Below are 10,829 nucleotides of genomic sequence, written 5' to 3'. Positions count from 1 at the left end.
CATACCACAAATAGCAGTGGATATAACGATTTCTACCGTTAAAATCTTATAGGGCCCACCAGAGAAAACCGTGAGAGCACCCACACCCCCCGTTAAAACATTTATAGGACCCACCATTATGTATTTTTGAGATCTGACCTATTCATAAGTTAACATGGAGATAGATGAAGTGAAAACAAAAACATGAGCTTGATTAGAACTACTGTGGCCCTTAAGAAGTTTTGAACGGTGGATGCCACTGTCCCCACTACTTTCAATGGTGGGGTCCGCTTGAACTATAGATCTGTCTCATTCTTTTCTCATGCCATAAAACAATCTCTCAAAATGGTTACGCAGTATGGATACAGCACATGCATCATGGTGGGTCCCACCGTCTAAAGTCTGGACAGTGTAGATTTGACCCACATATACATCATGTAAGGAGGGGGGAGGGGGGGCACACGGATGGACAAATGGAGTGGATTGCAGATACATCACGGTGACCCCGAGTTGCTGCTGCACGTGCAGCAGCTACCAGCCCACCGTCCATCAGACGGATGATATGGATAGGGTCCACACAGCAGCTGGGTCCCACATGCTTCTGACGTCAATATAGCAGCTATATAGCTACTGTATGACGCAGCTGCTGCTGCTTCAAATAGCGTGGGTGGGTCCCACGTGGGGCCCACCACATTATATATATGTATTATTACTATTATTATTTTATTTGCTATTTTTTAAAAAAAAGGGACAGCAACATCCAGCCCCTGGACAACCTAGATATTACATCATGGTGGGGTCCATGACGACATCCAGATGGACAAACTACATGGATGAGACCCATACATCAGGTGGCCCTACATGACACCATCCAGCAATGGACAATGTTGATGAATAGCATAGGTAAAACACATATATCACATGTGGGCCCCACAGACCATGCTGACATCAATACATCAGCTATATGGTTGATGTGAGGTAAGTAAGCCAATCAACTTCCTCATCAGGTGGGTCCCACGTAGGGCTATATATATATATATATATGGGAAAAGGTACTATACGCTCGACCTTACCATAGCACTCCATAAGGTCGAGCGCTGTCAACTTGCTAGCCGTCGGATGGAGAAGTTTGAAATCAACGGTGGGCGTCAAGGCGAAATTTCCCTGTGACAGACCGGTCGTTCCGGTTACATTGAATCCCAAACCCTGCAACCTTCTCTCCGTCGCCCTCAGTACCAGCCCCATCTCTCCCTCAATCCCTGCCATGAGCGATGACCGCGTGCAGCCCTCTCTCTCCACCACCAGCAACGTTCGCCTCCACCTCTGATTCGTGGCCACTTGTTAGTTTAAACATCAATCTCTCTCTCTCTCTCTCTCTCTCTCTCTCTCTCTCTCTCTCTCTCCCCCTCAATCGGTACCACAAGCCGCGTCCGCCTCCACCTCTCTCTCCCTCCTCTCCCTCAATCGGTACCGCCAGCCGCGACCGCCTCCACCTCTCTCTCCCTCATTCCCTACCACCACACCGTGCAGCCTCAGATTACAGGTAAGACCCCTACCACCACGCTGTGCAGCCTCGGATTGAGCCTTACAGGTAAGGCCCCTGTATTTTGGTTTTTTTTTTTTCCAGATTGAGATGCTCTGGATCATGTGTTTGATATATTTCTAGTGTTTGGACAATGAAAATACACATGTTTTGGTGATTCCGCAATAATGCGGTCAAGCTTTTGTGACAAACGGAACTCTCCACAGTCATGGGCCGGGGTTCCAAGTTCCATTAACATCAACAAGAATAATTTGTATGTGGGTTTTTATTAATTTCTGAATGTGGAGTGGCTGCATGTTTTCTCATAACCATAAATTTGCAATCATGAAGAATTTGCAATCCTGAAGAATGTATATATATAAATTTTTTCCTGAAATTTCACAAAAACATCATAAATCAATAGATCAGGCCTCATCCATGTTTCAATTCATGTTTGGAGAGTAAGATTGCAAGTAATTAGGTAGAAATTTTGGAAAATTTCAAATTTCCCAAAATTTTCCTAAATCAGGCCACTTGCCCTCAAATCTCGAAATTGAAGGCTCAAAATCTTATTCTGGTTATTTGATGATCACACAATTATTGGATGTTTAAACTAACAAGTGGCCACGAATCAGAGGTTAGGTTATTCAACCAACCTGAATTACAAACACAATCAATAAACAATAGAATTGTAACTAAATTTCTGAGTTTAGTTCACTATCAATTTAGTTTAGAATACTGATTCTACTGAGACTGCATTTAGATACACAACTGATAAACACTCATCCAATCAATAAACGACCTTTTTCTAAGTATTTGGCTTAGTTCAGATTTCTATCAATTCGATTAAGCACACTGATTTCATAAGGATTCATTTGGAACTTCCTTTATGAAACCAAGTGGAATTGCAAACGCTCACCCAATTGAATTAGTTTGGTTGTTTCCACTTCCCTGAGTAATTAATGCAATTGAATTAGTTGGCACTACCAGATGCAGCCTACTTTTGTAGAGCACTACATTTACAAGTTGAGATTTCTTTTTTACAGCAGCAAATTCATGAGTTCACTTTATTAAATCGGAGAAAATGGTCAATTGTACTTTTATTTTTTATTTTTTTACACACGCACTCACACCACACAGTGGAATTTCACCATAATGGGTGCTCAAACCCATGACAACAACCTGCTTAGCAGGTTCTAAGTATGCTGATTATCACCAAGTTTTCTTTAATTTTTGTTTTTTTGTTTTTTTTCAGATTTCTTTTTGATGGCCTTGTTTTTCTAGTTACTGAAAAAAAGTATTCATACTTCAAATTATGACCAAAAATTTGCTTGTAGTGTATCCAGTATCAATAGGAAATTTATTCCACTGGTTCCTTGTTTTCTTGCATTTTTTTATCCTGTCATTGGGTTCAGTTAGAAAAGTAGAATTAAAAGAGTGGGGTATGGCAAGAAAAATGGTGCAGTGTGGAAAGGTTGGAATACTGTGGTTGCATGTCACTGAAACATGACCATCCAACAGTTTTTCCCAAAAGATTGCATGTGCAGGACGTCCGAACCCGTGCAAAAGGTGGCTGTCGCACTGAAGATTACTTGGTGAGAAAGGCAGGCAGATTCACTGGACACTGGGTGGCAAGATCTGTACGTTGGCATAGATCCCTGGTCATGCATTGATTTTATTGGTATGGCCCACCTATCAAATAAATCAGCTTGATTCTCGTACAAGGTAACCTTTATGTTGAGGTATAAGAATTACAGCCGCTGCTTTTATCCATGTCTGTCCAGCCACAACGTGGCGGCATTTGATTACACCACTGACCTTAATAAAAATGGGCCTAGTCGATAGGGTGAAACGGAAGGAGATTGGGGGGAGTGACCCCAACATCACCCAGCTAGATAGTGATGGGTGTTGTGGGCCCACCATGATGTGTTTGTTTTATATGCATGACATTTGTCTATTTGCTAACTTATTTTAAAGCATGTGTCTAAAAATAAAGTAAATCCAAAGCTAAAGTGGACCATACTAAAAAAATAACAGAATAATGACACTCACCATTGAAATCGTAGGAGGACCATTGTAATGTTTATTTGTCATCAAACCTGTTGATAAGGTCACCGTGGGAGGAAAAACACAGATACTACCTTGATCCAAAACTTTTGGGGCTCTTAAGAAGTTTTTAATAGTGGGTATTCAACCACCATATTTTCTTGTGGCATAGTTCACTTAACCTCTTCATCTGCTTTATTTTTTTAGCATCCCCTAAAATGAGCCGGATGAATGAATGCGTGTACGCAGAAAACACATACATCACAATAGCCCCGACACCATCTAGCCAGTCCATTTAATATACTTTCCTTATGAACATGCTTTAGATGAGTTCTATTTTTAATAGTGGCATGTCATCCAATCAAATGTTGTTATGTTCACCTCCACCATTTTTCTTGCCAACCACAGCTGTAGAAATAGCTGTCATTCACCCCCATCTGTTCACCTCCACCATATTGTAGACCATTCTCCTTGCTGTAGCTGATCTGGCTGCAGCTCCTATCAAAAGAGCTACAGCTAGTCTTCCCTCCAAGCATGTAAGCTCCATCTTTCATTTGATATGAATGGTGTGGATGATGGTGGTGGTGGTAGTGATGTATGGGAAACCTCTCATGGGTTTGTAAGATGCAGCTGGTAGCAATGAAAAGGTCTGGTGAGGCAGGGATCCCTGCAAGGCTTGTGGAGAGCTTCTCATTGTGCAGGTTGGCCAGTTTGCAAATTGCCTAATTGAGGCTAGAAATGAATTGTAGCATAAGTACGTGCCTATCATGTCGTTCAATGTGCTGACTTGCTCATGGGTTGCATTTTTGTTCTCTTCTATTTTTTACCAATTTCAAGTACTTTTTGTTTTTGTGCAGATCTGAGATCATTCAATGCAAGTTTACAATAACAAAGGCACTGCTATTCAAGGCTGACAGGTCATCATTCAACCGCCTTTGTCAACAGGTTTGGGACATGTCTATTTTGCCTGACAACATGAGGCAATTGCTACTTCTAATACACACATTTCTTGATAGCCTCTGATATTGGTGTTTTGATATCTGCAGACCATGTACATGGATGGTATCCTCCAGTTTGCAGTTTGTGTCAACAGAACTGTGCTTCAGCGATCCAGACCATTGATACTATGGGCCCCCACTTTTGAAGGGCATATCTCGAAAACCATTCAGATGAGAAGACCCTTCCCAACCCAGTTGGATGATGAGGTTGTATGATGAACATATGGTGATGTTTGGCTTATCTCGAAATGAAAGTCCTTTAACAAGGCTATTGCTTTAGATAATTTTTATTTTATTTACATAACAAAAAAAAAAAAAGCTGATTGGAAATTCACACAAATGATGATTGCTTAGGTGATGTTCTTATCATGTATTACAACAAATTGGCCAAAACTGGGAGGGAAATACATCATATACAAATGCTTTCTTTACATTACAGCACACTTGTCTTTAGTTTTGGATTCCGGATTTGATGAAGAGCTATTGCTGCTCCTTGGCCCCTGCAAGAAACAAGCATCTCTTATAAAAACAACACATTTGTGGTTACATTGCAGTGAAGTTACGTTCAATATGGGTGAGCGAAAGGATTCTTGCAGAATAATTCTACAACAGGCCTGAGATGGCTCTATGCTAGTAAGCGAAAAGAATAACACAGCCTGTAGCCCAAAGTAAAGCATGCATGTTACAACTCATGGTCATGCTAACATAACAAAGGATTTCTTGCATAGCAGCTTTGTATTGCAGCAGTAAGCATAGCAAATTAAGATGGCAATGTTCATTCCAGGCATCTTTCTTTGCAGATGAAACAACCAAGTAATGGTACATCTTTTAACATGGAAGCTTTAAAAAAAAATTTAATGAAAGGAAAAACAAAAGCAAAAGAGAGAGAGAGAGAGAGAGAGAGAGAGAGAGAACTTGACAGGCATCTCTACAAACCACTAAATGAATAAGCATATCCAATCACCACTTGCAACCTTGACTTAAGAAACACCTTCTGGAAAACTGCTTATTTACAAAATGTTAGTGGCTCACTATGTTCAACTTGTCCCGTTTTGGGATTTGATTCCCGATCACATGGATCTCATTTTGGCCAAAGTAAAATATCATTTTTCTAGAAATATGTATAGTTTAGAAATTTAAAGTGGTGACCCCCAACATATCATGTACATGGGGTCCACCACGGACGCCCAAAGGTGCCCTAAAAGTATGAAATCAAAAATACAATTTATGCAACAGATTGTATTAACTTATACTAACAGAGAAAGTGGAAAAAGCTACGGATAAAGGCCGCAGTACATTTGTAGCAATCCGTATCTACCCATAGGTCTTAAAGATATGGCTATGAATAAATGATACGGCTTAAATCCGTAGCTAGATTCTCCATAACTCAAAAGACATATAGCTACGGATTATATTTGTATTTAATCGTACGAATAGGCGGAGGTTAATAACAGCTACGGTTTCCAGATTAAAAGTGACGGTTAATAGCTGTAGCTATAGTCTAAATTTTTTTTTTAGAAAGAAAAGAAAAGAAATTACAATAATGGCATTTCTTACCATTGTAGTACATGCCCTGATAGAAATTATAATAATGTCTCTCATATACTAACAATAACCAATTTCACTAAGAGATGAATGATATAGTTTTAGAAAAAGACAAGTTACCTAAAACCAAGGCTTTGACATAAGAGAAGCTGCCAGAAGTAGATTCTGGTGGTGTTACCAATAGAGATTGAAAATTCAGTCTATTGCAATTGTGAATTCTGTTATGGTTTTGCATCATAGAGATAACTTTTTCTTTCTCATGGTTCCTATGTAACTTGCTTCTGTTACATTTCTGACATCAACAAGTAGATCCAATTTCAAGAAGTATGCTTAGCATGATTAGGATATTTGCTAGAATCTCAGGTTAGGGAACAAGTGTTAGCACTAGATACAATAATACAAGGCCACTAGCAATCTTCTGCCACTGTCCAAGTCAACAAGGTTACTGGCTTCACCAATTAAAAATACAAAAGTAAATTTTACAAAAAAAAAAAAAACAGATAAAACAAACCTTTTTTTCTTTTAAATGCAAAAACTGATATTGATTTGGGTCTCAAGCACAAGAAAATAAATGAACTAGCCTTCATCTAGAACTACAGAAAATGTTATCACAGTACGTTTTGATAGTATATAGATTATAGTAGAGATACTACCAAGATGCCAAGCTTAGCAACATCACCCACTCACCACCAAAACTGAAACATGATATAAAAATCAGACCGATCCTTTTCGAGGATGGACTCAGGCTGGTCAAGGTCAGAGGAGAAGCTATGTAGGTGGGCATCTAAACTGGCTCAATGGGTAGTTTCTCTTTCCATAGGTAGATGATCAATAGTTTCACTTTGCAAAACCTGGTATTGATAGATTCAAGACATTTTGCTAGTCAATGATACTTCTTCAATTTCTTCAGGAAGTTGCAGATGCTGCTAACAGTACTTGGTTGGTGTCATAGAACTAGATTCAGAAAAGGTCCAGCTGCTATGCGATGCAGCTAATGAAGAAGTAGATGAGAAAAATAAAGATCAAATTGCAAACTTCCTCTGTCCAGTGAGATTGTCATTGAGTATTTTCTTTTATCCAATTTAGCAAGCCTTTCTTTATTTCTCAATATTTGACATTAAATTCATTCCATAATGGTAGCGTAACTATGTTGTTTCTGGAGGTGTGAAAGCAGTGGAAGCTAAGGCAAAGTCAAATAGCTTGAATGATGGTTAATTACTCCTAGATTATTAATTACCATTTTTCCATAATTTGATAAAAGCTTCATGCATTATGCTTTACCATATTTTTGCAAACTTAGCTTGTATTTCTTTTAAAAGACTAATGTTTGTGGTACAGAAATTGAAATTATGGAAAAGCTTGTATTTCCTGTGATTTTAATAAATTCAAAAAGATATGTGGAGAAAGAACAAGGGATGCATCCAAAGTTCCAAACTTATGTAAAGAACAAGGGATGCATCCAAAGTTCCAAACTTATGTAAAGAATAAGGGACGCATCCAAAGTTCCAAACTTATGTAAAGAACAAGGGATGCATCCAAACCTATGTAACAAAGAGATGGCACTTCTTTTGAAATTAAGCTATGTCAAGTGTTGACATATGTCTGTCTCTCTGTCCAGCACTCTTGGATACAACTAAGAGATTTATTTTTAAGTTTAGTAATGTTATGTTTAATTTTTTAGTCTAATTAAAACAGGCTGCAAATCATTTGCAGGTTTAGCATACAAAAAAGTTAATGTTGAAAGTCTCAAAAACTGGTGAACTGCTAATGAGGATTTTGAGATGTTCGAAAGAAGAGATACGTTGTTAGTGCAATTTGGAAAGAACATATATGAGGAAGAGACCAGGAATGATAACAAGATGTGAATGCCTGACAAAGATTGTTGTCAATAAAAGAAGAGTGTAGATACATAGGCTCTAATCAAGTTTGTAGAAAAACACAGTGACAAGTTAATAACTCCAACAAATCTCATTGTCTAAGATTGCATAGAATGCATCAAATTCTCAATTGAATGTGATTGAAAAAATGAATGTTTAATCCAAATGGCATTACTACCCATTATTGACAAAATGGGCTTGAACTACACCCATTGGGCTTTTTGAATGACTAGTAATACCATCTGGACTGAAAAAGAGTTTCCTGTCCCAATTCCAAAGGCAAATGGATGAAAATTTCAAACCATTTCATCACCAATTATATTGATGACTTCATGATATTTTCAGAATCTGTGCAAGAGCATCTCCAGCATTTAAATGAAATTTGGCAACTGGTCCAGAATCATCAGCACATAGGGCCAGTTCCAACTCTTCTATGAAATTTATCATATTTTCTTTCTTTCTTTCTTTCTTTCTTTTTTCAAGTTGCCACCAGTGGGATCTGGCAAGCTCAACATTATGGGCTGTGAGAATTTTGAAATAAAAAAAGGCAAGTGCGGAAAATGTAACTCCATCCCTACGAGCTACTGGAAAGTAATGCCATTCCAACAATACCTAAACGCTCAAAACAATTTGCTTAAATTTGAGAGTAACAGCCAAACCAACATGTCAAATTGGATAAATATTTGCTTCTCAATCTGATCATAGAGCCAAGACAGTAGGTTTGGGTAACCTCTATTAAAGACACCTCGCATCATTATTGATTTTCTTGTCCCTTATCACATAAGTATGAAATATTCAGTCTATTGCAATTGTTCACTAAGAGATGAATGATAGAGTTTTAGAAAAAGACACTAAATTACCTGAAACCAAGGCTTTGACGTAAGAGAAGCTGCCAGAAGTAGATTCTGGTGGTGTTATCAATAGAGATAGAAAATTCAGTCTATTGCAATTGTGAATTCTGTTATGGTTTTGCATCATAGAGATAACTTTTTCTTTCTCATGGTTCCTATGTAACTTGCTTCTGTTACATTTCTGACATCAACAAGTAGATCCAATTTCAAGAAGTATGCTTAACATGATTAGGATATTTTCTAGAATCTCAGGTTAGGGAACAAGTGTTAGCACTAGATACAATAATACAGGGCCACTAGCAATCTTCTGCCACTGTCCAAGTCAACAAGGTTAACATGCACCCGGATCCGATCGGGTTCAGGTGCCCATAGTTTCTTTGGATCTAGGTTATGAGTTGAATTTGAGACAAACAAGAGCATTTACACGGTTGGGCCCACCTGATGGATGGATCGGATTGCACAACACATGCACTATCAAGCATCTTATTGCATAAGCCCTTCATCACAAAGGACTGTAGATGTTCACTTTGTTCATGAGTACTAGTGATAGGCTAAATTGAATATTCCTATTGGAGGATTGGATCAAGTCTCCTAACCATGAGGTTCATTATCCTTGGATGGAATTAACTTGATCACACACTGGTTTTAACTAATTCTTAAGTCACTTAGCAGCTGACACATGGATGGGAATGTCTACCACCTACATTAGGATTCCATGAAAGCCTCATATACACTAACATGAGATCCATTAGTTTTCCCAGGACTTTCTAGATACATCTTATAAATTAAAACCTCCATCGAGCCTTTTAAAGTTTCTGGCACCTCAAATTGTTTTCACAAGGTTTCTCCATCATTTTTTTTTTAATTGTTAGATATTTTTATTTCACCATTTAAGTATTTTTATCTTTATGGAAATTCAATGGTAAGCTTTTAGCTGTCCACCTATTGTTCTCACATGGGATTTTGAGCCAAGAGTAGACACTACTCATAGTGGGAATGTTGGGTGCATGTAAGAGATAGGTTAACAGACATTTGCTAATGTATGGCATATGCTGCAAATACATTTGTAGGAATGAGAACTGAAAGTGGTTCTCCAAGAGATACCCTAGGAGCCTCCTATTTATGATCCTGTCCCCAACAGAGGTGGGTCATAAGGGTCACACGTCCAACCCTACTTGGACATCTAAAGCCAAGAGAGGAAAAGACAGCAGAAAAGAAAAAAATATGAGAAATTCATCTCCTCTCCTTCTATTTGTGTGGTCTGCCTAATTGAGCAACTCTCTTTACTCTAATCACAGCCGTTAAGAGTGTGATTAGAAGAAGACTCAGTGGCCTCCCCTTTATTGGAGATGGGATAGAGGAGATACCATCTTCATCGAATTTACACTACTGAAGGAACATGATTGTAGGTCTAACCGCAACCATCCATTTTGATTCTTAGAAATCAGATTTCATCCAGACGAGAATAAGATCTTATAAAATCAAAATTTGGAATTTTCAATGTTTGAATGGACGAGAAATATATCAAACACATGATCCAGAGCATCTCAATCTGGAAAAAAAAAAAATTCGATATAGAGGGGCCTTACCTGTAAGGCTCAATCCGAGGCTGCACAGCGTGGTGGTAGGGGTCTTACCTGTAATCTGAGGCTGCACGGTGTGGTGGTAGGGAATGAGGGAGAGAGAGGTGGAGGCGGTCGCGGCTGGCGGTACCGATTGAGGGAGAGGAGGGAGAGAGAGGTGGAGGCGGACGCGGCTTGTGGTACCGATTGAGAGAGAGAGAGAGAGAGAGAGAGAGAGAGAGAGAGAGAGAGAGAGAGAGAGATTGATGTTTAAACTAACAAGTGGCCACGAATCAGAGGTGGAGGCGAACGTTGCTGGTGGTGGAGAGAGAGGGCTGCACGCGGTCGTCGCTCATGGCAGGGATTGAGGGAGAGATGGGGCTGGTACTGAGGGCGACGGAGAGAAGGTTGCAGGGTTTGGGATTCAATGTAACCGGAACGACCGGTCT

The 10,829-nt window shown here is 39.1% G+C and overlaps 2 long non-coding RNA genes across 2 annotated transcripts; one reads left to right on the top strand and one right to left on the bottom strand.

Moving 5' to 3' along the window:
• The first annotated feature begins 1,445 nt into the window (after positions 1-1,445).
• Positions 1,446-4,766, top strand: LOC131252125 (uncharacterized). The gene is made up of 3 exons (XR_009174200.1): positions 1,446-1,570; positions 4,405-4,492; positions 4,594-4,766. It is a non-coding gene; the product is annotated as an uncharacterized LOC131252125 (long non-coding RNA).
• A 109-nt stretch (positions 4,767-4,875) lies between these two features.
• On the bottom strand, positions 4,876-10,526 carry LOC131252124 (uncharacterized). The gene is made up of 2 exons (XR_009174199.1): positions 10,408-10,526; positions 4,876-5,045 (listed from the first exon to the last, which is right to left on the bottom strand). It is a non-coding gene; the product is annotated as an uncharacterized LOC131252124 (long non-coding RNA).
• Positions 10,527-10,829: the final 303 nt, after the last annotated feature.

This window comes from Magnolia sinica, chromosome 7 (genome assembly GCF_029962835.1).
Source record: "Magnolia sinica isolate HGM2019 chromosome 7, MsV1, whole genome shotgun sequence".
In the NCBI taxonomy this organism is placed as follows: Eukaryota; Viridiplantae; Streptophyta; class Magnoliopsida; order Magnoliales; family Magnoliaceae; genus Magnolia; species Magnolia sinica.
Note: the sequence above shows the minus strand (reverse complement) of the source record. Positions and strands in the feature narration are given on the sequence as shown.